Source organism: Phocoena sinus, chromosome 8 (assembly GCF_008692025.1).
Source record: "Phocoena sinus isolate mPhoSin1 chromosome 8, mPhoSin1.pri, whole genome shotgun sequence".
In the NCBI taxonomy this organism is placed as follows: domain Eukaryota; kingdom Metazoa; phylum Chordata; class Mammalia; order Artiodactyla; family Phocoenidae; genus Phocoena; species Phocoena sinus.
The window spans coordinates 91001984-91028206 of record NC_045770.1 but is presented as its reverse complement, the minus strand read 5'-3'; the positions used below and the strand labels follow the sequence as shown (position 1 = coordinate 91028206).

Sequence of the window (26223 nt, the reverse complement as noted above, 5' to 3'; positions counted from 1 at the left end):
GGTTATCCATTTAAATATAGTTTTAAAAAGAGAAAAATAAATAAACAAATGTAATTTCAGAGAAAGGATATGAGTCACCGTGTGCAGGTGAGTAGACAAATGTGTGTGAGGGAATATTGGTGAGAAAGTGACATGTGTACACGAGTTATTCAAAGAATGATTGAACCTACGTTGTAGAATAATAATATATACATTTTAATATGAATAAGCACATAAAATGCAATGGAAAATCTCATATACATTTCTGGTTCTTCCTCCCTTGGGACTTGGGAAGAAATTTTTATGTCTTCTAGGGATGATTTTGTGATCTGATTCAATCAGGTTCCCCACCTTCCTCTAGTGGGTCCCACACAGCTGGCCTGCACTGGGATGTTTGTGAACTTGTAACAGGGCTCTTATTATATTTGTTGACTATTCTTAGTCTCTGCTAATGAGATCGCTCAGAGTGTGCTTTGAGTATCATGTCTTAATCACTTGATTTCTGCAGATGTTTCCTTTCTCCAAATAAAGTCTTCAAAATGCCTGCTGCTCTGTGCTCATTAACCTGGGAATGGCTTCTCTAACTCCAATTTGAACATTTTCTCTGACATCTGAGACTTCTGTCCTGATCAGGATTCTCCAAGCAATAACAACAGGAAGATGATTTTAGACTCCTGAGTGTGAAAAAAAAAATCAATGACCAAATTTCCATCTTCAAGGGATGTTTCCTTTATGTGGAAGTATGGACTTCACTCTCCTGCAGTGTGGCATAATTAAGATCCACGCCAACTCCACTGTCTACCCAATTCCCATTTAATCATTTCATGCTCAGTAAGGCTTAGGTGACTTAAAGGTATTAAATAGTTAATGAGTAAATGAATGAGTAAAGAGATGAATATTCACCAACTAGGATATTTTTTTCTGATATTCTTTTCCTTCTCTTAACCCACATTTAATGTGATACAGGTTTCATGACGAAGGTAGCAGCCCTCATTTAAACAGATACAACATAAGAATAGGACCAAATGTCAGTAAAAACATCTACATTTTCCCACATGCTGTTGGATATTAAGTTGGTGACCTGTATTTCTAAACAATTGCCACTTTGATGGGTCACAGGAAAGATCTCTCAGATGCGCAAGTGTTCTAATCCAGAGCCAGAGAGCAGCAGTTCCTCTTCACTGTTGCCAGATTTCACAGTCTAGGGAATGTATTTTCTTGGTAGGTTTTAAGCTTGCTCTAGTAAGGCTATTTCTAAATACTGCTGGTTTTGGAATAACAAATCCTAGATTTTCTTTTTCTCTTAAGAGACAAAAGAATAAATTACAAACCGTAATTAATAAATTGAAAATTTAGTTGCAGACACATGTAGTTTTTGATGTTGAAATCATTCTGAAAAATGGAGCTTATTTAAAAATAAGCTTGAGAGGCACTTACCAGCAACAGTATTATGTAGATGCTCTGGAATGGCTTATGGGAACAACTTATATTGGAACAGCCATAGCATAGGGAATAAGGACAAGGGTTTCATGTTGCTTTGTTCCTCCTCCCGAATCCAAGAGAATATTCTAGGCTTCTAGCCACGTTCCCATAAAATGGCTCACTCAGTATGAAAATTTGGCCTTTATCCAGGGACTTCACAAACTATAGCACATTGCCATCTCTTGTCTCTACCTTCATTGAACTCTTCAGATACCCTAAAGCTCAGTCCTCTATCAGAACTTCAACCTAAGGGGGGCGATAAATTATACTTGACTTGAAATCATCATTTCTTCAAAAAACATAACTATAAGAATGGGTATTATTTTGATTAAGCCAATCTCTTTGTGTGTTCAGAAGAGGTCCCGGAAGTAGAAAGGTAATCTAGATATTATAGTTCTGTAGAAGTTTAAGTACATAATACATGTAAGTCATGGAGGTGGTAAGTGTCATATAATTAGGCTCTGAAACTTTGTTAGACCTGTTCCCAGGGTGTCACCTTAACCTGAAGAAAATGCATACTCTCTGACATTCCAGGGTAGAAACTGAATGGTATACCATTTTCAGAGTATAACCAAATCACTGAGGTTCTTCTTGGATGCCCCAGGGAACTGCATTGGGAAAGAATTGGAATAGCCTTGTTTTAAAACAAAGTTGGTCTAAATAAATAAATACATATATAAATAAATACATAAATAAATAAAATAAGATGGGTTACTGGGCAGGACAGACTCTTGAAGTAAAATGCGATGAGGCAAAACCAACCATAAAGACTAGGACAAGGGCCAGACTACCAGAGAGGATAATATTTTCAATGGTCTAAGAATAGCTAGGGAAGTGGAGGGGATCTCTTGACACAAATGCTCTTGCAGGCATGTGGAGCACAGTGGCAGGGAGTACAGGAACAGATGCTATTTGGACCCCTACATTGGAAGGTGGCAGAATGCAACATTTTGGTTTCTTTTACAATCATTCTCATATTTCTAGGTAAATATTCTTGACACTACCCTCCAGGAAGACCCCTTAATTCTCTAATTCTCTCCATTCCTATTGCTGCCACTCAAGACCAAGCCATTTCTCACATGCACTACTTATATACCACTGGTACCTTCAGTCAGTCCTCACACTAGCAGAGTGATGGTTTAAAAGTCTAAATAAGACTGTATTATTTTCCAATGTGCAATTCTCCAAGAGCTTGCAGCTGCATATAGTATCAAAGAAATTGCTTTCCCTGACCTACCAGGCCTAACGTTCTGTAACGAGTTGAATGCTGGCTCCCTAAAAGATGTGTTCACATCTTAAACTCCAGAACCTGTGAATGTGACCTCATTTGAAAAAATGATCTTTGCATATGTAATTAAGTTGAGGATCTTGAGATGAGATCATCCTGGATTATCCAGGTGGGCCCTAAATACAATGACAAGTGTCCTTAAAAGAGACACCCATAAGAGAGATGCATGGAGAAGAGAGGAAGTCTATGTGAAGACTGAGGCAGAGATTGTAGTAATGTAGCCATAAACCAAGGAATATCTGGAGCCACCAGAGCTGGAAGAGGCAAAGAAGAATTCTCCCCAAACGTTTTTAGAGAGTCCTGATGGCATGTCAGTTTCAGACTTCTGGCCTCCATTGCTGGGAGAGAATCAATTTCTGTTGTCTTAAGTCATCGTGTTTGTGATAATTGTTATGGAAACCAAAGGAAACTAATATACTCTCCATCCACATCTCCTACTCTTCTGCTTTCTCACTTTATTCCTACTAGACTCGCTTATATTTTCCCTTGTTATTCTTTTTTTTTTTTGCAGTACGCTGGCCTCTCACTGTTGTGGCCTCTCCCGTTGCGGAGCACAGGCTCCAGACGCGCAGGCTCAGCGGCCATGTCTCATGGGCCCAGCCACTCCGCGGCATGTGGCATCTTCCTGGACCGGGGCACGAACCCGCGTCCCCTGCATCGGCAGGTGGACTCTCAACCACTGCGCCACCAGAGAAACCCTCCCTTATTATTTTTTAAGTATAACATTCTTCTTGTCTGTTTGAAGTGCTGTAACAATATACCACAGATTAAGTATCTTATAAGCAACAGAACTTATTTCTCATACTTCTGGAGACCTGAACTCAGAGATCAGGGTGCCATCATGGTCAGGTGAGAACTCTCTTCCTAGTTGTGGACTCCTCACAGGGAGGAAAGGGCTAGGGGTCTCTCTGGAGCCTCTTTTATAAAGGTACTATTTCCATTTGTGAGGGCTCCATCCTTATGACCTAATCACCACCCAAAGGCACCACCTCTTAATACCATCATGGTGGGTATTAGGATTTAACATGAATTTGGAAGGGGGGTGGACACAAACACTTAGACTATAGCACTTCCTCAAACTTGGAGCATTCATATTAATTATTCTCTCTGCCTGCAATATTTTTCTTCTAGATATTTTTATGTCTGAGTTCTTTCTTGTCATTCTTGAAATTTAATGTCTCTTTTTCAGAGGGGTCGTCCTAGACCAAATCCATGTAATATATCCTATCAGTCATTCCCTGACTCATCACTGTTGTATTTTCATTTCAGTACTTATCTCTATCTTATCTTTTCTGGTCTGCTTATTATCTGTCTAAACCTTAAAAAGTAAGCTCTATGAAGGGAGAGTTTGTCACTCTCTGACTCACTGCAGAATCCTGAGTGTCTAGAATTATCCCTGCTTTTAGGAAGCATTCAATAAATGTTGAATGAGAAGCATATTAGAAAGACTTTCAGTGCTGGAGGGGATTAAGGTGGTAATTTTGGATATCTAGAAATTTAAGGAACAAGCCAGACCCTTAGTCATTGAGGGCCTAGGTTATTGGATATGTTATAGAACAATGACTTAGACTCATGGAAATGGACAAGATTCCCATAGGAGGTTGCAAACAAATATGGAGGCATGATCTTGGGGTCAAATTGGTAACATTTCCCAAAGTAATTAGAGTATAATATAATTATACTATAAGCTATTGGAGCATAACATCAGAGCGAAATCTGAAACAATGATGTCATCAAGCCGAGTATGAGAATTAGGCTGAAGAAGATGGCTAGGATCTGTTCTGCCTATCGGTGGAGGTCCGTCATCTACCATTAAATGGTCCTAAAGACTAACAACACCGGGAACAAGTCAGATATGGGCAATAAGAGGCGAAACTACAACTCCCAACTGCTTTGGCACAGAGGAGACTTGGTCTTCTGATTAGCTGGGTATAATAATTTTCTAGTGAACTAGCTCTAGGGAGCTAGATTCTTCCCAATAGGGCCAGCTTCAAATTAGGTTTCAATTTCCTTCAATATAGGTTTACATTTGAATGTGGTAACTTAAAATGCTCCAATCTGCTCTCAGTGGTGCTACAGCATTGTTATGTAAGAGAGACCATATCCCACGGGGGCTGACACTGAGTCCCCACATTATCTGGCTATGAGAGCTGGACACAGAGAACATCCTGGATGATGCAGTTATTCAGCCTTCCGTACCCTATCTACCTTACCAGCAATTAAAAAGCTTAGTGAGGACATCCTAGTCCAATTCAGAAATTAAGGACTGCATATCATCTGAGGATAATGAATGTTGTATGAGAAAAAGTAAACCAGAAAGACTGTCTTTTAGACAAACAGGAGGTCTTAGAAGTCACTCTTAGAACCACCATCTTTGTGAATTTTCTACAGGTTGTCTAGTGTTCTGGTGCAGTATCCTTGGGGGGGCCTTTGTGACTGTCTCGTAACATTAGCTTAATGACAGCAGCCAGAGACCCGTGGAAATCCTATTTTGAGGCTTACAGTCATTTTAGAGTTCCCAGAGATAGGGTCTGTTGCTCTCCCAGGGCATAGCTTGTCTCCTAGAAGTGATTCAGCATTTTTCATCCCCTCTGACTTTCCCACAAGTTCTCTGTTGTTCTTGTTAGCTGCATATTTTGAAAGTAAAAAACAGGTTGAGGAAGAGACCTTCTGTATGTTTGCGTCTATAGGCATAAATGTCGGAAAAATATGTAGAATGCCTGGTGGCTGAGATTTTGTGTCATTTATCTTCACTTGTGAGGGGAAATGGGATAAGTCACTCATAACTGTGCCAGTCCTGGTCCATTCTTCATCACTACACTCATGAAGATAAATGTCACATTTACACAGACCACAACGATCCTGTGTCCTTTCCGACCAGAGGTTTAGATCGGTTAGAGCAGGAGGTCGACCAGCTGCTGTTATTTGAAAATCAAGGACACTTGGTATGTACCATCTCCTACTCCCACACATCTTGGTCTCCAATGTGAAACGAGGATACCACTAGCAGCTAAAGAGATATTTAAGTAGCATATAGATTTGCGTCCATGTATATCCTTCAGATACTTCATTTTAATTAAAAATTATCTCCTGTGCATGCCCAGAACAGTGTTTCTCAGTGGCAACATACTAGTTAATAGGAGATGGTCTTGATTTTCCCAAGGTGATAGGTGGTGTCATGAAGAGAATACTATGGGAAAAAATGATCACCAAATGGTTAATTATCTCAGTGATCAAGTCAAGTGACAAAGGAGGAACTCAGAATAGAACTATGAGAAGTCATAATATTTGAGCAGCTATATTAAGAGAAAATGGTATGGATACCTTGATGTACCAATGGCTGTACCATTGGATTTAAGGCTATGGCAGCGCAAGTGGGTGACTTCTCTGCTCTGTGCTTGTGGACCCTGATACAGGTAATCAATAGGCATGTCCTCTTTATAACTCAGTACTGAACGTGCTTTTTCTGGCTTTATTTTTAATTACCCTCCCACAATTAAATGTTTGAAGTTAGGAGACTTTCTTTGAAATCAAAATATTGGCTCTTTTCCCCTTGGTTGGTACATAAATGTTTATATAATGAGAAGTAAACTGAAAAGGATTTCCATAAATTCCAGAAATTTGATTGGCAAACTGAGCATTTCCAAAATCATTGTCCCTCTTTGGAAACTATTAGTTTCAATCATATGAAGTTGTTGACATCAACAGTTTTTAACTTAGGAAACTGCAATTTTATAAAGTTCGTTCTAATCATACTGATTGATCATATGATTTAAATTCAGGGTGTACTTTCACCGTTGCTTCTTTCTGTATATAACCAAATAAGCTGTTTCATTCATTTAGTCAAGAAATATTGATTGAATGCATACTGTGTGGCAGTAACTGGGCTGTGCATGCACATAAAATGGTATATAGCGCCTGTCCCAATAGGGCCTGTAGTCTAATGATGCAGAAAGACACATAAGTACAACGTGGATGACTAACACAGTTGACAATTGCTCAATAAATGTTCTTTTCACTCTTCCCACATGGAAGTAATAGTGAAATGTGTTAAAGGAACACAAAAAAGGCAATTTCCTACAAATTTTGAGAATTTTGGAAGGACTCACAGCATAAATACCTCCTTCTCTCCCTTAACATGTGCATGTTAAAACATATCTTAGGCAGAGCACTAGCCTAGAGATCCAAAGATTCAACTTACTGTACTAATAGTTATTATATGTTAGCTTTTTAAACTTGATAACATTATTTAACTTCCTAATACTTTAACATCTCATCTGGAAAATGAAAAAGTATATATAATCTCTTCTGCATACCTCCCATAATTGTGAAGATCTGATAGGATGATGTATGTGAGAAGATGTTCCAATCTGTGATGTATAATAGAAACAAAAGGTACCATTCTCATCACCATCTTTCTTGTTACCAATCTTGTTTCTATGGTGATATGTAAAAGGTCAAAGTGGTTTATCATCTTGATTTATTTTCCATATCCAGGCATGGTCACATATTTGGGACTGAGTACCACATTCAACACCAGATAATCATTTTATAAAAGTGGGTATATTTTTAGCCACTCCCCAAGTATATAGAGAAGTGCTTAATAAACAATGAATGAAACTCTCTCAGATAATAATAATCATTCCTATTATCTGAGAGCTTATGATATGCCAGGCGTAGTGGTTTAGGGCAACACCTCATTTCATGTTCAGAACAACCTTCTGAGGTTATCACTAGTATTATCACCCTCACTTTATAGAGATGAGGGAATTGAAGTCTCAGAAGACTATGGGACTTGCCCAAGTCACAAAGTAACTACATCTAATGACAGAATTCATCACCTTAACTTCTGTAGCCTATCACATGCACAGATCTACTGAATTCATCGTCATTTCCATCTTTGTACTCTCCTTTCTGCTTGATAATCCCCATTTTCGCCAGAAAAGTACTCAGAGAGGCATTCAAATTTTCTGGGCTTTCGTTCCCTCATCTGTCAAATAGGACTATTATGGGGCTCCATCAATAAACAAATCATTCAAACTCCATGTCTTCATATCGTTGGAGGAGACAGAAAATAAATACATATACGTACAGATACATATATACATACATGTGTACTTTCTCTAGTTGTGAGAAAAGCGCTAAAGAGAACTAAAGAAGAATAAGGGGAGGGGTTAAAGAGAGGTGGGGAAAGGGGCAGTTATATTTTAGGCAGCATCTCCAGGGAAGGGAGGTCCCTCTGAGCAGGTGACCTGGAGGAAGTGAAGAAGCAAAGCATACAGGTATTTGGGTGAAACATGGTACAGTTGTCATGTGCATGCATGGCTACAGGTCTGTCTGGGTGAAGAACGTTTCAGGCAAAAGGAAGAGCAAGTGCAATGTTTCTGAGAAAGAAGTGTGCTTGGTATATTTGAGGAACAGCAAGGAACCTGTGTGTCCAGAGCGGAGTAAGAGTGATAGTGGTAGCAGGATAGGATGAGAGTAGGGGAGATGCAGAAGAGAACGCTAAGTGGCCTCCTAGGCCCCTGGAGGCATTGTGATATTACTCTGAGTGACATCAGGAGCTGTTGAGCATTGAGCAGGAAAATGAATGTGATCTGACTTTCATTTTGAGAGAATTCCTTCACGGTGTGGAGAAAAGACCGAAGAGGGGCAAGAATAGAAACAAAGACACCAGATACTGGGCCAGGTTATTGGAATCATCCAATTATTCAGAGAGATCATGGACTAGGATGTAGCAGTGGAGGTGAGAAGTATTGAGACTCTTGATATACAGGATTTCCATTGTACAAGCAATAGGATGTAAAGGTGATAAGGTATAAAATGCAAATTGGGGATGAGACCAAAAAATAAAGTTTCAAGGGGCCTTTGTCCTGAGCTCTTACAAGGATGGTTCCTGGAACCAGTTTCTTGACACATGGTAAGCGGTTAAAATTTTTTTTGAATGAATAAGTGAATGGAGTTGCTATTAGAAAAGGCTTTGTCAGGGATGGAAGTTGAGTTGGAATCAAGAGTTTTATTTTGGACAGGTTGGTTTTTGATGCCTTCAAGTGGAAGTCTGGCATTAGCAGTTACATACGTATACTGCAAGTCTGCATTGCCAGCTGGAGATAAATGTTTGGCAGTCTTCAGTTTGTAGACGGTGTCTAAACTCACTACGGGATTCACTTAGAGAGTGGTATAGACAAAGGAGAGGTGCACTAACTGAGCCCTGGTGCACTCCAAAGTTTAGTGGCCCGAGATAAGGCAGATCTAGAGATGAAGTTTGAGCAGAGTGACCAGTGAGATAGAAGAAGAAGAGAGAGTGTAGTTTCCTAGGAGCCAAGTGCAGTGAGTGTTTCAGGAAGGACAGAAGAGTCACCATGTCAAATGTTGTTAATTTTCACCCAGTTGAGAATTGAGAATTAGCTACTGGATTTAGCAATGAACATAAACTTTCCACCTCCCACCTCTTCTTTAACCTCTCTACACACACTCATGGTTACCCACTGCCTTCCTCTCACATTGTTATAAATCCCAGGCATGTTAACTTCTAACTCAGATTTCATATTTCTTACTGATGGGTTGTTAATGGTTCCTGGAACTATGAGATTTAGGGAAATCATCTAAGTTTGAGTTACACGTTTTTGAAATCCAATGATGAAAAATCCACACATCATATCTGAAATAAATGTTAATCATATTCAGTTTTATTTATGTAGTAATAATACTATTTACTAGTGATGTATTGCTTTGAAGTTTGAGAAGCCCATTTACTTAACATTATCTGTTCCAAACAAAACTATCTAACACAGTAAAATGCCCAGCTTTGAAGCTTACACCATCAGACTCTACCACCTGCTAACGCCTCCTTGTTGGAGTCAACCACAGACCCACACTTCCCTCCTCCTTATTACTTGAAGAGTTTAACACCTGCCTCCCTGATGTTCTCTCCAAACCTCCTCCTGATATAATTCTTGGTGATTTCAATATCCGTGTCCGTCGCTTGATCTTGATCGCTAATTTCATGGGCTTTTCCCATCTGCATTTGCTAGGGGCTTCCTCTTTGTACAGTTTGCACCAACTGTGTGTCTAAGCTTGGGTTGGAAAGATCTGTAGTTTGTTGGAATTAAAAATCATTTAGGTTACTCATTATGCTTTGCAAAACGCCAGCTCTATTGCTTTGCTCCAAATACCGTGTGGCCCTCAATCTTTGATTCTGATATTTAATCTGCCATTGCCACAGGAGTGCTGGGAGGGGAATATTGGGGAGATGAGGGGTGGGTAGAAGGAAGAAATGTTAGTATCTCTCCTGTTTCTGGATGTGGAAGAAAATTCCCAGTTAGAGTTTGTAGCAAATGCCTATGTCAGATTCTTAACATCCCATTTGATTTTAATAATTCAGAATGTTTCTTTAACTATTTCCTCTCCATCTTCAAAATACATGATCTCATTTGATCTTAAGAGGTGGTACTGAACAAGGCGGTAGATCAGAGAGAACACGTGACTTGCTTAAGGTTACGCATCTAATAAGTCAGAACTAAGCGTAGACCACAGATCTTCTGACTCTAAATGCATTCTTTTTTTATTGGCATTAAACAATGCATTGTCCGATATGGCCAGTGGTTAAAATAGCTGCCTTGGCTTTCTGCCCGGGAGAGTGTTAAAATGCAGTGGCAATTTGATAAATATTGTCACCAGTGTTGTCTGCGGTGATGGTGGTAGCAGCAGATCGAGAAATGTGCTGAATTGTTCTAATGGATGCTTTCTTTCCCCTTAGCTTGGCAAACACATTGCCTGTTTACAGCATAGAGACCGCAGTGGAGAGCTAGGTGAGGTGATGATTCGTGCTAAATCTTTGCCACGATATGCTGGACACTACAGCAGCAGCTAATGTGAAGTGGCTCATTATGCACTGTCAAATCCGATAACAGCCGAAGACTGGCTTTGCTACGGCACGAGCAACTGGTGGGTAGCCCAGCTGCTGCAAAACCACAACTGAATTGCAAAAATTAGGCTACAGATGGGTAGGCAAGACATACTCCTAGTCCCTGAGTCATATTTACAAATTTCTGGTAGGTTTATCTTTGCCACTTTAGAAACAGCCTTCATGGTCCCAGCTTGACACCAGAGATGACTCTCCTTGGGTTCCTTCTCTTGTGAGTGCCTCTCCCTTCAGTCATATTTTATGGGCTAAAGATGATCTCGGGGCCACGGTGGCCCATAGACAGAGGTGGAAATGTGTGTCTCTTGTGGAAATATTCCTGAAGCTGCCCACCCTCCACCAGCCAGTGATGCCATTCACGTGAACGCATTTACCTTCTACTGTTGCACAGCATCCGTGGGTGGTAGTGCTACCTATATAGAGAGAGAAGATTGGGAGGCGGGAGGCAGGAACACTGCTTCCTTGCTCTGTGACTTAGGGTCATGTGTCTTTTTGTCTCTATTAAGTTGTAAGCTCCTAGAAAGCAGGATCCTGGATTGATTTATCTGTTTAGTCTAGTGCCTGTGAGCCACAGTTTCCCCCTTACAAATATCTATCAACAAAATTAATGTATTCCCTTCTCAAAGGTCCGTAATTAAGCTACAGTTTAATCTCCTAGCTTCCCCTGTCCCTAGCACAGTGCCTGACACACAGTAGGTGGAAACTATGTGCTTGTTTACTGAAGGAACAAAGATATGAATGAGTCCATCAATCAGATGCTTCCCTGAGGCCAAGTTTAAGTCTCGGCACACGTCTTCCAACCATCAGAGACAGAAAAGTCATGGCTTCCGGTCATTCTTTGACAGACCACCAGGAATAATGCCCTCAAAGTGGTTGTTTATTTTGGAAAGCACAAGTAATCTGAAGCCTATTTTCTTTACTTTTATATTCAAATGCCTATAAAACAGAATAACACCAGAGACCTATTCATTGCTCACAATGATCTATGGGGTCATAATGTGCTTGCTCTTCCAGCTGTGCTGCACTTTGGTGCTATCCTGGGTTTAATTGAAAATATGCTGTGACCCTGGTTTTGTTCGCTGGGCATGGGAGAGGGGATAACTGGTATGAGGCCTCCGAAGAACTCCCTCGTAACGAATGTCACTTGGCTAATTTGGGGTTCGCCAGCGGGAAATAACGTGTGAAGTCCTGGAAGAGCGAGACGCATTTTATTTGCATGCAACTCACGTGAAGCTAATGGTTTATTTTTAAAATTAACTTTTTATTTGGCCATACCTGTTCGTTGAATTCTAAATGCTGTGAGGATGATAATAGTATTGTACTTACAGCTTCAAGTCTCATCATAATTAAATAAACAGCTTATGAATTGCAGTCCAAAAAAAGGTCTGTAGTTCCACTCTTAACTTAAGGGGTTTCCATAGAAACCGTGGGCAGTGAGTTTGACGTTTATTGGACTTGAGGCTATATGTAGCATTGACAGTGCTCTGTTTCCCTCTGCCACTCTGTGTATATGTCTTTCTCTTCCCTTAACCTTCACAGCCATCTCTCCTCCCTCGGTCTTCCCCTCCTCCTTTTCCTCCCTCTCCCCCTCTCTTATTAGCAATGAGGAAGTAATCTGGACTCAGTTAGATTTAACAAATGCAATAATACTAAAATGAACTCTGATACTTAAGTGTAATTGTGTTATTAGCTGGAAATGTTTTTCTTCAAAAAACAAAAGAATTGAGAGTGAAGTTTACTAAAGTGGCACATGCTTGTAAGAAGGAACCTTTGGCTGCCAGTTGAAAGTCTGCAGTCGACATATCACATGGCTTTTCCTTGATTTAGTTACCCCGGACTGATGTGTCTCTTCCATCATAATTTTCTGACTTCTAAATGGAACATATAATCATTGCACCAAGGGGGGGAAAGCGGGGGTGGGGTGAGGAGGTGGTGGTGGGACGAATATTGGGAGATTGGGATTGACATGTACACACTAATATGTATAAAATAGATAACTAATAAGAACCCGCTGTATAAAAATAAATAAATTAAAAAAAATCATTGCACTGATCATGTTCCAAGAGAAAGGAGGAGTTTATTTAGAAAGAAGGCAACACACTATATATTGTGTACCTACTATGTGTCAGACAATTTACTAGGTACTTTCATTTAGGTCATCTTAGTTAATGCCGCAAAATTTACTGCCAGACCATGTGCTGGAAGGAAAATGGATCTGGAGCTGGTGGTTGAAGTTCAGGCTCCATCACAGTCTGGCTGTAAGCCTTGGATAGAGTGTTTAAATACTCTGTCTTGGTTTCTCAAAGACAAATGAATATGACCACTTCTAAGAAATGGGGTGTTATTAGGGTTAGACATGATAATGCAGTCAGTACACCATTGTAGCGGTGCTTTTCTTCGTCCCTTTATAAATGAGGAAAATGAGTTGCCAAAAGAGTGAGTCAGGTATCCAAAAGGTTACACAGCTAGTAGAACGTGTTCATACAGTACAGTGATTAAAAGGGGTGGACTTAGAGGGACCTGAGGTCAGTAATAACTGTGTGATTTGGGGTAAGTGACAAACTAACAGAGTATCTACTTCATGCATTTATTATGAGGATTAAATAAAATTGTGTATGTAAAGTACTTAGAGCATCTGCCACATAGAAAGCTGTGTGCTGTTTTTCGCTCTGTCTTCCTCTCCCCTACAACTTTCTGATTTGTTTTGGTTTTAGTATGAATTCAAAATAAAAAATGATCTGTCTCCTAAGTCTGTGTAATACTTCTGGTTTTAAATTATCTCACGATTCATAAAGTATCTCAAGTTATCCTGATAACAGGGACTTCCCTGGTGGCACAGTGGTTAAGAATCCGCCTGCCAATGCAGGAGACACGGGTTTGAGCCCTGGTCTGGGAGGATCCCACATGCTGTGGAGCAACTAAGCCCATGCGCCACAACTACTGAGCCTGCGCTCCAGAGCCCGCAAGCCACAACTACTGAGCCCATGTGCCACAACTACTGAAGCCCGCACACCTACAGCCCATGTTCCGCAACAAGAGAAGCCAACGCAATGAGAAGCCCGCGCACCGCAACGAAGAGTAGCCCCCGCTCGCCACAACTAGAGAAAGCCCAGGCGCAGCAATGAAGACCCAGTGCAACCAAAAAATAAATTAAAAAAATTTTTTTTAAAAAGTCATCCTGATAACAATAAGGGAAGACAGATAATATCACATCCATTTTATAGGTTGAGAGAAACGAGATTCAGAGTTGTTATTTACAAGATCTCCGTATAGTGAATGAGGAAATGGAGTTTTTACCTAGTTCCCTAGGGTTCTTTTTATAATTAAAACTCTCAAAGTCTATTCTTCTTAATTTGGGTCCCATGTTCATGAGTTTTAAAGCCTAAACCCAGCTAATTCTAACTCTCCATGTAATAAATGGTGAGAGGAGGAGCACTTTAGCAGGGAAGGAGGAAGAAAAGTAAGGGTAACTGCAAAGTCTGCAGACTGCTTTAAGGTCATTCTCCCAGGATCTGCAGGGGCATGCAGAAATATAATCCTGAGTCCCAGGCACAGATGAGGAGGTGATTTTGCACAGCAATGTGCTTCAGTGTTGCTGGTTAGCAAAAAGGGCGTGAGTAGAAAAATGCAAAAGAAGCCAGGTATCAGAGCTGCTGGCGGGTACCTAGTGAGTTCAGAAGCGCGTATACAGCTAGGACAAGAGTGTGATGGGACAGGATTGCTGGAGAGAGCGATCTTTACTCTCCCTTCCCGCACACATGTCCACATGCACTCGCGTGTATTCGAGACTAAACAGAACAAATATTTCTTTGGTATGTAATCATCGTATGGCCTCAGCGAGCTCATACCAGGAGCTCTGCCGTTCTTATTTGCTGTGTGCTTATGCTTGTTTCATGACTAGAATATTCGTTCTGCGCTGTCTTTGGAAGAATCCCTTTAAGTCCCTTTCTCCATTGTGTGAGTGTTAGTTTAATTAAAACTAAATAAAATAATCCCTGAAGTCACTTAGCTAGACACACAGAAATAGCGGTAGATCACAATGTGCTGAAACCATAGGAACAAGTAATGGCACAACAGAAAAACCCTCTGTGTTGTGGAACACCCTCTCCTGCTCAAGATTCCCATGTATGTTACGGGACACGTGGCACTGTTGCCAAATTAGCGGAACTTAATCTCTTATTTCTTAGATGAGAGTGAATTATAAATAGAAATTTTAATATTTTTCTTTCATGTCCTAATAGATCATCCTGGTAGCTTTGGGATTGAGGAGAGTGGGTAAGAAAAAGAATCTCTCCACGTGCTCTGGAAGAGGGTCAACAAAGTTTTTCTATAGGGGGCCAAAGAGTAAGTATTTTGGCTTTGCAAGCCATATAGTTTAGCACCCCTATACAATTTGGCACATTAATATGAAAGCAGCCATAGGAAATACAGACACAAATGGGTGTGGTAGTGTTCTGACAAAACTTTATTGACAAAAACAAATGCTGGGCCAAATTTTGCCTGTGGGCAGTTGTTTGCCAACTACTGATCTTAGAGTTTGGCCTACATCTCCACCCACCTTCTGTTTCTGCTCATGTGGCAGCTACATTTAAAGATGGGACTGGGAAGTGTGAGAGTGACAACCATATCATAATTGCCCTCATTTGTGGACTTTACTCTTGATCATACTTATTTTTGAATCAACTTTATCTTTCCAGTATTCCTTTGGCATAGTAAGAGCACATATTCTGTCTTCACTTTACAGAGGGCGCAGAAAGTTTAAGTGGCTTGTATCAGGTGTCACCCTGCATCTGTAATATCTATATTGGAATATGACTGTCAGCCCTGTGTTTTTTCAGTTGGACTATTCTTTCTAAAATGCGTTCTTTAGAGAACAAAGGAAGATGGTGGGAGAAATAACTGAGAAGCAATTTTCATTATCTAAACCAAAAACAAGTAGTTAAGTAATGGCTTAAACAGGGAGGCTTCCTACTTTCTTATCCCATGGAGACACCATAGGGGATCCCGTTCTTTATTGCTTTTCATGTATATTCCTGAGTTTTTTCCAGGGTATATTTTTGGAAATGATGCATTGTAGGCAACTGAATACAGGGAGTTTTGGCTTTGTGCAGTACTGTGTTAACGGAAGCTTGTGCATGTTGGAAACAAGTCCTCATTTTGCAAGGTTCCATGGTAACTGAGAGCAAATCAGTTGTAAAAGAACTGCGCAAAAAAGAGGACTTGGTTTCGATATGCATGACCTCTGGTTAACAAGCACGGTGCAAAATAAGGACTGCCTCAAGTAAATAAATAAGAATCCCATTTCCAAATGTCTGCATTTGCCGGATAATTCCCTCTTTTGTGGTCATTAGGGGGAAACAAAGAAATCGCTGATTACGGTCATTTCCATTATCTGACATGTCATCTGCAAGGTTTCCTCATTATGCAATGTTAACGGTGTTGAGGTTACTTGAAACCAGTTCCAGGTCCAATTAGGAGGCCATCCCTGCTATCTGCATTCCGATTAAATGACATTGCCTGGAAATCAGAGAAAGAGTCTACTCTGTTTCCTTTCCTTGCTCAGAACTCATAAACACAGACTCAAAGAGTCTCCTTATCAGGTTTTTCTGAGTCATTTGGGTGAATTTAGTAAACTCTTAAATCATGCTGAAAACTGGAAGGCGGTGGCCCCGAGATCTTCAGTAGGAGTCAGGACCAGATGTATAGGACTTGCTCTGATGTTTTACATAGTCCAAAATATACAGAAGAGGAAAGCAGCCAATTAGGGGTCAGGAATCAGGGAGTTGGTGAAGTGGAAAGGGTGTCTCACCGAGTTAAGAATTGCAGACCAGAGACAGGAAATCACGCTATCATGTCAAGCTGTATTGTAGCTAAAAAGCAGAGCTTAGCCCAGACCTTCATTTTCTCAAACCTCAATTATTGAAATAATTTTGTAGTTGACCTTCAGGTCTCAGAGTGCCCTCTTTCCTATCCGTACCCCATATTATTGCAAATTTGCTTTTCCTCAAATACTCTTCTCACTGTCCTATTCCTTCCAACAAAAGGAGAAAAATCAAGTCCCTACAACCCATCCCAGGAATCAATATAGAATTTCCATTTCTTTGGTCTATTTTTCATAGTCTGGTGCTATTTTACTTATCCTACCTTATCCCACTGGTTTTCAGTATGTATTCCTAGTGGAAATCAGGTCGTGCATCTCTTTGCCCTATGCTCATCTTCACTGCCATACATTTCCCACCTACCACATGCCTGTTTCCAATAAACTCTTTCCTCTCTCTCTCTCTCTCCCTCTCTCTCTCTCCCTCTCCCTCTCTGTCCCCCTCTCTCTCTCCCCCCTCTCTCTCTCCCTCTCCCCTTCTCCCCTTCTCTCTCTCTCTCCCTTCCCTCTCTCCTCCCTCTCTCTCCCACCTGTCCCTCTCCCTTCCCTCTGTCTCTCCCTATCTCCCCCCCTCTCTCCCTCCCTCTCTCTCTCTCCACCCCCTCTCTCCCTCTCCCTTCCCTCTCTGTCTCCCCTCTGTCCCCCTCTCTCTCTCCACCCCTTCTCCCCCTCCCCCTCTCTCTTTCTTTCTCCCTCTCTTTCTGTCTCCCTCTCTCTCCCTCTCTCTCTCTCTCTCTGCTAGTATGTGTTTCCTATTACCTGCTCCTAAACCACACTGTGTATTCTTCCCTAGCACCTTCTGCCGTGTTATAGTTCCTTGTTTATTCACTTAAGAATCACACTAAACTTTAAGATTCTTGATGGGAGAACTTGGCCCTAAGTGTCAGGAATTGAGGACCCTGCTTGACACTCAGTAAGCACTCAGCAAATATTACTGAAGGAATAAATGCCTATGTTTTTCTCTCTCTTGGAATGCCAGACCTTTTGCTTATCCAAATGCACATATCCTACTAAATCTCATGTCTGCATAGCCTTCACTGACTGTCTAAACCTTATTGGTTCCCTCTGAACACCAGCCTCCTTGTAATTATCCACACAATCACATGCACGCTCAGGATACACACCGGCATTAGTTCTTGACTGTTGTTTATGTTAGGGATGTCTTAGCACAGTGTTTCAAATGGTCAGTGACAGGCAGTTACAGAGTGGAAATAGTTCCCTCAGAGGTAAAGTTCACACAGTGCTGGTGAGCATACTTAGAATCATATATTATTAGAGCTAGAGCTAAAATTACATTAGAGATTCTTTTTCCCAGCATCCTACTGTGAAATGAATCCCAGACATTTTTACATATATATATACATACATATATGTTTGTGTTTGTGTGTGTGTGTGTGTGTGTGTGTGTGTGTGTGTGTGTGAGAGAGACCACAGTCTAGGAAATTAAGGCTTTGCACTGTTTAATAATAGCGAAGAAAGTACTTGGTGAAATATTAGAAGGTGATTTAAAAATCTGAATGGCTTTGTATACGTGATATTTATTCTTTTCAGAATAAATAAATAAATTAATAAACAAATCTTCGTGTCAATTTAAATTGCATTACAATTAATTACAAAAATCCATATGCCTTTTGGATGCTATTGTCGGTTTGTTTGTTTTCAACCTGTAAAGGCAATGATCACCTTAGCACAGGGCATTTCCTAAGGATTCATGAGCAGTTGCGGGTTAATGGCTATCAACTCTTCCCAGCTAGTCATCAATCCAAAGGAAGCATGGGAAGCAAGGTCATTAACTGTATTAACAACTTTTGGATATCAAATCCTTCCCTCCCTACCTTGCCAAGGACTTATGTTTCAGATGGACCTGTTAGGTTTTCAAAAGCTTCTTTAGTTACTTGCCCTTTCATTAACCTGGACAGAAAATATGTATAAATATTAATGTTAATGTACAAACACATGTAGAAAGACAAAAGAATAAATATTAGCCTCTGTGGACCAACAGGAGAATGTCATGAGGAGAAAAATAAATTTTCATATTTTGACTGAGTATAATTGGAAATGTTCTCCCTCTTTTATTTGTTTTCCTTTTATTCCCTTTTTCAAACTGAAAGTCTAGAGAAAAACATCGTATTGTGCATCTTGAGAGGCTAAAACATGTGTCTAGTTATTGCAATTCAACCTTATTTAACATGATTTTTTTTTTTTTTTTGGCAGTAGGGTATTCCTATTGGGGGCTTGGTTGTATTTGTTTTAATGGAATATTATTTTTTCTCATTCTTGTTATACAGCTGACTTTCACTAATAATAATAAGCATGATATTTTTTCCTTTGGCATCTGTCACGGTTACCCAAAATGTTCTAAGAGATAGAAAAACACAGCAATTCACCTACACTATCTCCGTGTATTTTCCTTTGAGGAATAAACTATGGCAAAATTAAGGAAAGTTCTGGATCAGAGAAGTTCCCGTTTCCTTTCCGTGGAAGAAGCTCTGGATCCCATTGCATCGTGCAGCATTCTGATTCTTACACTGACACAAATTCCTTCAAGTAATGACATGGAGGGACAAATTTTCACTGAGTACCAAGTTTAAGGTGTGTGACAAGGCTTATCATCAAAAAGGAAGACTGTATTCCAAGACCTTTCCCAGTGTACATTTGTCTGGAAGAATTTATTCAAGACCTGGGTCTAGTCCTTAGTTTTCTAATCTCAGAAATTTGATTTTGGTAGCTCATCATGAGAAGGGTGTAGTCACACTTACTAAACACATACGAAATATAGAATATAGAACAGAATGCCAATTTGCTAAACTACAGCTAGAACTATAACAAATACTTTAGTCTGTCAAATCTTTTTGTGTGAAATTTAAACTTTTTTGGAATCATAAATCTCTTTGAATATGTGGTGACAAAACCAGTGAATAATCTTCTTATAAAAATACACAATCACATTTATACGAAAATGTGCATATGATTTCAAAAGATTTACAAATGGTTTGAAATCCATTCATGAATGTCTTAGGAACCCAAGGATTGAACTATGAATTTTCATGGAAAAGCAAATTAATTATAATTAAATAAGGTGGCTGGTAAATTGTTTTAACATCAGATTATAATAGTCTGATGCATCAATCATTCTCCACAATTGGATTTCAGCTGTCACCAGGACTAGACAAATAACAAGAAAAACAGCAACAAGCATTCATACAGTATTGACTGTGTACCAGGCACTGTTCTAAATCCTCCTTTATGTATTAACTCGTGTATCCTCACAATAATAGAGTATATAAATCAAATTATCCAACCTATAGGCAGTTTTACAGGCAAGTACTCTACACATTTGAATCTTTGATTTTTAAAATGTCTCTACATTCCATTAGTGTTCACTTAGTTATGTAAGTAGTTGGTAATCTATACCAACCAACCTTTTCTTGAGCACATTTATTCTTCCTTCTTCTTTCCTCTCTCCTTCCTTCTTTCTCTCTCTTTCTCTCTCCCTCCCTCTCATTTAATACACAGATATTTAGTATATACCATGTGCCAGGTACTGTAATATCATATTTAGGATACAGTTGATTGCTGGTAAGGATAGATTTTACCCTAATCTATTGTTTTTAATCACCCATTTTCATGCTGATTTTTGATAATCTACTTCTTCTCAATGTTAATTTATTTATAAGTTTTTTTGGGGGGTTGAGAGGGCAAGAAGTTATTGTTGAGACCCCTCTTTACCATATATACTAAATTGTGTACTATTTTTATTTTTTTGGTTTACCATAAGGGTCTTATCACTAGACCTTGATAAACTTAGCTAATCAACCTGACTCCTGACTATGAATTGAAATGTGAACTACTTTTCAGTACTGCAACTCAGCAAATATTTACTGAGTGCCTAGACATCATCCAGTTCCTGTCTTTAAGAAGCTTATGATTAACTAGATTGAATGCATTCCCAAACATTTGCATTCAAACACAGATTTGATAAATGCTGTAATCTTGACATTACAGATCCTTAGGGGAAAGGATGAATTAATACTGGCCAGTAAAACCAAAGAAAATCTAGTAGAAATGGTCATTGTAAAATTGTCCCTGAATTTGGGTACAATTTTGAAAGAAAAATCAGGGTAGGACATCCCAGGGCATGGGAAAAACAGGAGTAAGCCTTTGAAGAGGAAAAGTAGGGAGTATATTTTTAGAATCAGAAACAGACTGCAGCCGAGACTGTACTATGGAGAACAGTGGGAGATAAGACTGGGAAAGCAGTATGGCTCAGCATCGGGGAGTGTCTTACGTATCGCACTAAGGCAGTAGTTTTCAAGAGGGCAAATTTGCCTCCCAGGGGACATTGGCAATATCTGGAGACACTGTAGATTGTCACAATTGGGGGTGTTACTGGCATCTAGTGGGTAGAGGATGGAAGAGATTTAGGCTTTATTCTGTAAGCACTGGGAAACCATTGTTGGGTTATGTTTTCTTGGACAGTTATTGTCTAGGTCCCTGTGTGTTGTTACACAAAGTGTGTAAAGTGTTACTTTGCAAATCTCCCTCAGGAATAGTATAAAAAGAAAACACCAATTCTGGAGATAAGGAAATGCATACATTAATCATTTGGTGGACCTTGAATCCAAGAAAGAACAAAAAGGAAAGGGAGAGAAGTGAAGTTTTAATGCATTGGGAGGGCTCCAGCCTTAAAAATATTAGTGCAAACGAGAATGCAGGTATTGTTACAAACAGGCACATTTCCGATCATTGGTACTGTCTGATTTCATTTCTTGAAGAGTGAAATATCAAATAGTATATGTCACTTGAGGTTTTAAGCTTTTTCCTTGGCTATGCATTTCACTAAACCAACACAGCAAGCAACTATCATAAAAATGCAAACATAGCCCTGAGCACCTCAAATCCCACCCTTTAGTTCCAGAAACAAGTAGTCAACTATATTTCATTTCTTCATAAATAATCAAGCACAGAAAGTGAACATGATCAAAAGAATTCATAAACAGCCAAAACTATGTACTAGGTATGCTTATCTCTCCTGCATCATGTGAGGCTAAACAAGCAGGGAAAAAACAAATTAATTTTATTTTTAGCCTTGCCAAGTCTTTAGCTATATTTCTAGGTCTGCTTTCCTAACATGAAGTAGATGTGACTTTCTGTAGCTAAGACAAAGTTGGAGCTGCCACCGCCTACCCCAATACCTTGCCTAATCCATGCTGTTCTTTTCGATTGTGACGGAAGAATTAGACATTTTCACCCAAGGATTTTCTAATTAAGGGTTCAAATGTGTTCTAGAAGCAGAAGTGTGATGATCAAGAGACTCTTCCATTTTAAAGAAAATTTGAGGATGATTTGACTTTCGGTCTATAAGAATTCTTGTTCTCTGCTCTAAGTGGTCTGACCTAATGGAGGGACCCAAAAACTGAGTCAAGCCTCCTTAGTTCTGCAGTACATGTGGGTATCACGTGAAGCAAATCATGGAAACAACTTAATGCATCATCTACTTGTAATTTTCAAGGCAATCGTGTTATTTTAGGCACATACAGTAGAGGGCATTGTCTGGCCAAACTTAAAACAGGGCTGCTATTGACGAGAATAGATAAAGAGAAAGAAATAAGGAAGGATTTTCCTTCCAAAAACATTAAGAAAATTTAAAAAGTAAAAATAAACAAAGAGAGCAAGAAGACAATGAAATGAACTTTATATTGCTTTGTCCTCTCCACCTTTTCTCTGTAGGAAGACTTCTATGAAAATAACTAAAAACTGGACAAGAATCATTCCAGAAATTAATGAAATTTCTATCATGTGAGTTGGACTCTACTAGATGCTAAGGATCAATTAGTAAATATGATATATTTAGGTCCTCAGTGAGCATATAGCCTTAATTATCTACAAACTGCTTCCATCTGTTTGAACACTCATGCATTCATTCGTGCATTTAACAAATGTTTGATGAGTATTTTTCTGGGAGAATATCACTAGAGTAGATAAGACGCTCCTCCAAGGAACTTAACATTCCACTCAGGTGAGACAGGCAGTAAGAAAATAAACATTGAAATATATGAGGAAAATATTAAATTAGAAGTACTCTGATGACAGTTAAAATGGTAATCTGATTGATGGTGATGGAGGGTCTGCTTTAGGCTGGGTGATCAAGAGAGAATTTCCGAGAAAGTAAAATTTAAAGGGAGTCTTGAATGAAAGGAATATCAACCATGCAAAAACCAAAGGACAGGTGTTGCAGGCAGAGGGAACCTTAGTGCAAAGGTCCTGAGGAAGGAAAAGGCTTGGAGCATTTGAGGAACAAAGAAAATTCAATATGGTTTGAAGACAGAAGGCAAAATGAAGAGAAGTTGAAAGATAAGAGAGATTAGGCAACTATCAGATAATCACATGTTGGAGGCCAAAACAGTTTACATTTTGCTCTAAAAGGGTATGAAGTCAATAGGCGCATTTTCAGCTGAAGAATGACATGAACATATTTATATTTGTAAACTTCATTCTAGATGCTGTATGAAGAATTAATTGTGGTGAAGCAATTGCAAAAGTAAAGAAACTGGTAAGAGGGTATTTCAGTGGTCCAAGTTAGAAATGAAGATGATTCATCTAGAAAGGGACAATGAGGAAAAGTAGATAGATCCATTTATATTTTAATAGTAAAGTCAGTATTTTAATGAATAGGGTTGTGCTGAATGTAAATAAAAGAAAAGTCAAGGAAGATCCTTACATTTTTGCCTTGAGCAATTGGGTGTGTGGTAATGGCATTTACGAAGGTGCAGGGCAGGTTTGGGGATTTTCTTTCAGTATATGGTACACCATTTAATTCATGTAATTCTCTCAATGTCTATTAATGTTATCATCGCTCCCACTTAGGAAGGTGCAGTTCAGAGAAAGCTAATTTACCAAAGAATGGTTATGCCAAAGAATACTTGGCCAACCTTCTAACTCACCTCATTTTACTCTAAATCTGGTTTTTGTTCCACTAGGTTTTGCTGATATAGATTGGGTGTCTTTCTATGCTTCAACATTGTTTCAAGTTGGAAAGTACAGTGTGTCCTCAAGAAACCAAAACTGAATGTGTGTTTCATAGTCCTTTCTGTATAATTTACAATGTGGACATGAGGCAGCATTAGAGATCAAAATGCATCTTTCCTTACTTGTGCATCAGAGTTTCAAAGTGATACCCTGCTCCCTCTGTGTAAACCAGTATTTTTAATGAGACTACATACAGAAGCTAATTTTGCCTTCACTGGCATTTCATGCTCTACAGGATTTCAACTAGGGATGACTAATTTGAAGCTATACATGTCTGAGTAGTCAGATAATCAGACTGACGATCAGTTCCATTCTGTTCTAAGTAATGCTAGGGGTGTCGATTATTGAAGTCATCTGCCTTTTCCATCAACCACTCCTCTTTCCAATTCCTTTTATGCACAAGGATGGAGCCTTCCTAAAATAATGCTCTCACCAGTGCCCTTCCTGCTTAAGAGCCTGGAGTGTCTTCCTAAGTTTCTTTATTGAAGCAAATCCAAACTCTCCTACCAGGCATTCACTGCCCCTCAGTTGGGCCAACTTAACTATCTAAATTCTGCTGTGTAAGTCTTCTGCTTCCATTAAGTCATTTTTCTTTTATTTCACTCTCCTACTCCTCTCCTTTTACAAGTCATCTATGCCTTCCTCCATCACCTGCCTCAATGCAAGGTTATATCCCTTTAAGGACCTACATAAAATCCCAAACCCTCTTCTTAAAATTTTTCTGATTATCTATGACATTTAAATGTTTTATGGCATTTAAATATCGAATACACTGATTTACATTAGTACCTAGATACACATATGTACACTTTTTATTCTTGATAGGTATCTATGCATTTGTATTACAGCTCCAATAAGTTTGTAAAGTTCTAGAAGGCATGTTCACCTTAGCTCTTTCTATCCCTTCTTATACTCTCCAGAACGTAGCAACATGTTAGCCACATGGGTTGTTATGGTTTTGTCTTCCATTAATACATATTTCTCTCCACTCACTGCTTTTCTTATCTAATGATATTGTAATCTTGTCACTTCTAAACACTAAACACATGTATTTCCTTTACTACAAGTTAGGTAAGTCTTCTAGAAAAGTGAAAATGCAGATCCAGGTGGTTTTTCTTTCCTTAAAAATCAATTTTTGAAAATCCCAACTTTTTCTAGAAACATTGCAAGGTCAGTGTATATAGCCAAAGAGCCTCCTGTTGACTTGACAGGTTCAGTACCCAGGTTACAGCTATTTAAGCCTTGTATCACTTCCATTACATTTGCCTTGAGGGTCAGCCCTGGGCGTTATTTACAAAAATTTTCTTTCTCTGTAAATGTGCAGAGCCATATATTCCTGCATGAGGGAGGAAAGCTCAACAGATTTGCAAAACTGGGTTTCGAATGGGAAAAAATAATGAACTATATTAGGAAATAGTTGTAAAATAAATTTGATATGGTGGGTGAGCTATCTTTGATAATGATGTTATTTAATTTGTTGCTTTTCCTTACCTGTGTATTCTAGCACTCTTTAAAATTTAAAGATCTATCCAGAGGAATATTACAATAGAAAGCCTTCTTAGCAAGGTGGGATGAGCCTCGCCTCCTTTCTTATAAGCAAATCATTTTGCCTCATCTTACTTTGTTCTCTTTGGTAGGTCTCAGGTATATAATGGTATAAGAAATCAGAATTTTTCTGTATTATTTGCCTTTTCTTTGCTCTTGGTTTGGGGAAGTGGGAGATAGCGAGAAATAGAGATAGAGAGGAGAATGACTATGAAAGCATCAGGTAGGTCTGGCTGTAAGTAACCAGAAAAATAATGAACTGTTTATACTGTAAGGAATTGATTATTGCACATAATAATAAATACAGAGGAAAAACTGTTACAGGATTCATTTATTTAGCTGCTTGTCACAATATCAGAAATGCAAATTCTTCCCCTCTTTCCATGTTTTCCTTCCTTAGCACATCAGCTTTGTCCTCAGGCTGCTGCCTCCTGTCTTGGCCACAAGATGGCTGCAGCAACTCTCCGTATCTTATACCCACAACAATACCCAGAAACAGAACAAAGAACTACTCCTTCCCCTTGTCTTTCTTCATATTAGTGGGAGAAAAAAAAAAAATCGCAGAACCCCCTCAGCTGACCTCTCCTCACATCTCATTGGCCAAATTGTGTCACGTGCCCAGACCTGATCAGTCTCTGGCAATAGGAAATGGTACAACCGATGTTTATTTAGACAAGAACTCAGCAAACTATAGTCCAAAGGTTAGTCCACCATCTGTTTTTGAATGCTCTGTGAGCTGAGAATGTTTTGGAATTTTTAAATAGTTGAAACAAATTTTTAAGAAAATTTTGAGACATATGAAAATTATATACAGTTCAAATTTCAGCGCCCATAAATAATTTAACTGGAACATAGCCATGCACATTCATTTACCTTTGTCTAGAACTACTTTCAAGCTACAACGGTAGAGTAGAGTAGTTGCTGCTGGAGACCATATGACCTATAAAGCCTCAACTATTTACTTTCTGGTCCTTTACAGAAAACGTTTGCCTAGTACTAGCTTAAACCAAATTCTATGAACTCATCAAGGTTGGACCAGCCTCTCCCAAAGCAGATAATATAGTTTTGTGATTTTTTTTAGAATGAAAGTCAATCTTC

General features: G+C 39.2%; 1 protein-coding gene across 4 annotated transcripts in view; it reads left to right on the top strand.

Annotated features, from left to right (window-relative positions):
• The window catches only part of LRRC4C (leucine rich repeat containing 4C), a 1265570-nt gene that overhangs the window by 1204312 nt on the left and 35035 nt on the right, over window positions 1-26223 (top strand). For 3 of the 4 annotated variants that reach the window (XM_032638696.1, XM_032638697.1, XM_032638698.1), the window contains one exon: window positions 10509-10560. The exons of the other annotated variant lie outside the window; for it this stretch is intronic. The gene's annotated coding sequence lies outside the window, so the exon portion shown is untranslated. The remainder of the gene's footprint in view (window positions 1-10508; window positions 10561-26223) is intronic. 4 annotated transcript variants of the gene reach the window in all.